This window comes from Orycteropus afer, unplaced genomic scaffold (assembly GCF_000298275.1).
Source record: "Orycteropus afer afer isolate SDZICR_OR568_19922 unplaced genomic scaffold, OryAfe1.0 scaffold00277, whole genome shotgun sequence".
NCBI lineage: Eukaryota > Metazoa > Chordata > Mammalia > Tubulidentata > Orycteropodidae > Orycteropus > Orycteropus afer.
This window is the reverse complement of record NW_006921864.1, coordinates 124,405-126,109: the sequence shown is the minus strand read 5'-3', so window position 1 is coordinate 126,109 and position 1,705 is coordinate 124,405. Positions and strand designations below refer to the sequence as shown.

At 33.9% G+C, this 1,705-nt stretch overlaps 1 protein-coding gene across 1 annotated transcript in view; it reads left to right on the top strand.

Annotated features, from left to right (window-relative positions):
* Positions 1-1,705, top strand: part of HCN1 (hyperpolarization activated cyclic nucleotide gated potassium channel 1) — a 670,899-nt gene that overhangs the window by 666,798 nt on the left and 2,396 nt on the right. The gene's annotated exons all lie outside the window — the stretch shown is intronic.

The following is a 1,705-nucleotide window of genomic DNA, read 5'->3' as shown; positions in this document are numbered from 1 at the left end:
ATATATATATATATATATATAAACTTATTTATTAGTTACAGTAGTTTGAAGATTTGAATAACTGCCATAGTAAAGTTAGATAAGATTGGTTTGTTGCTAATATCTCAATATATTCTGGAACATTCTGATATGTTAGTATGTATTATGCATTCACTTTCCTAAACTCAAACCATCTTTCCTCACTGTCCCCAATATACCCACTTTCTCTGCTTAACTCTATTCAACTTTCATAGCACAGTTTAAAGACTTCTCCCCTGTGGAAAACTTCTCTGACCTCCCACTCCCCTATGAGGTTCAGTCCTCTGGATATGTTCTTCCATAACCCTCATCAGATTCCATCATAGCACTATTTTTTAATATTGTAGTTGTCCTAGAGCCACTGAGCTTTTTGAATTTAGAGACCTTGTATCTCTACTTGCCATTACATCCCAAGAACAAGTATACAATGATTATTTGTTAAAGACAGGGAGGAGATAAATGAACTCAAAAGACTGGTTTCGCTTGGAAGCAAATGAAGAAGTACCTCAACTGCTTCATCCTTACTAATGATAAGTATTGTTGATTGACCTCTTATCATGTCAGATTTTTTTGGCAATTCATATTTATCTTTCCCACAGTCTTACTAGGAAGACTGCATACAAGACTGAAATTAATTGAAATTAAACTAAGAGGGGTAAACATAGGATTTGAATATTACTACTTACCAAGACATAACAAACATATTAGAAATGCCTATTGCTGTCTTAGAGATGGCATAGTCATCACATGGCATAGTTAACAGGATGTAGTCAGACAGAGAGACAAAGGAAGTGACTATGCCTGAAAACTTCCTTACTAATTTGAAAATAACTTCCCTCTCCATGATATAAAGTGTTTATGTTAGATATAAAGATAATTTCTGAGCATATGAATTTTTTCCTCAGCCAGCTAGACAGCTTAGCAAAAGCCTTATGACTGGAATACTTAAGCAGAGAGATTCAGAGATTCTGATACAGCTGCACTTCATCTAACTTACTGCAGTTAATTTTTGATAAGAAAGCTTACACTAAATGGCTTTAAATCAATAATCAAGGCACTCTGATTGTTAGTAAGCATCAACCATTTACATTTTTGACCCTTACATAATTTTAACATTGCATTAAAAGTTATATTATTTTTCCCAAGGTCATAGATGCCCAAATTTTGAAACGTTGACTATTCACATGATCACAAGAACCGTTATCTTTCTCAGTTTTTTACCCATTGCTTATAAATGTCTCTAATACTGTAGTAGTTTGTTAAGGGCATATGCTAAATGAGCATTTGTATTTATAACTAGCGTAGAAGCTTTGCTCTTTGATAAGTAAGGACAGCAGTGGCAGTCATTTAAAAGGCTTACTTTTCTCCACAATAAATTGTAGCATCTGCTTCCATTTCCAAATAAATTGTTACTTTAGATATAACACTTTATTTGGAAATATACCTAAATTGATTCACTTTTCATTTACCGTATTCACCTGAGTGTTAATTACATCAGTGATATTATAGAAAGGTAACATGTTTTCCCATAATTCATCCATGTACTATTGATGCTAATAATTATTTTGCCAGAGAATGTCTACTTATTGCAAGCCACACCAAAGATGATGGCAGGAAGGAGAGAGAATGTTTCTTGAGGGCCTAGGGTGGACTGAGAACCATACGCTGTTCCCCTTGATCTTCAAAA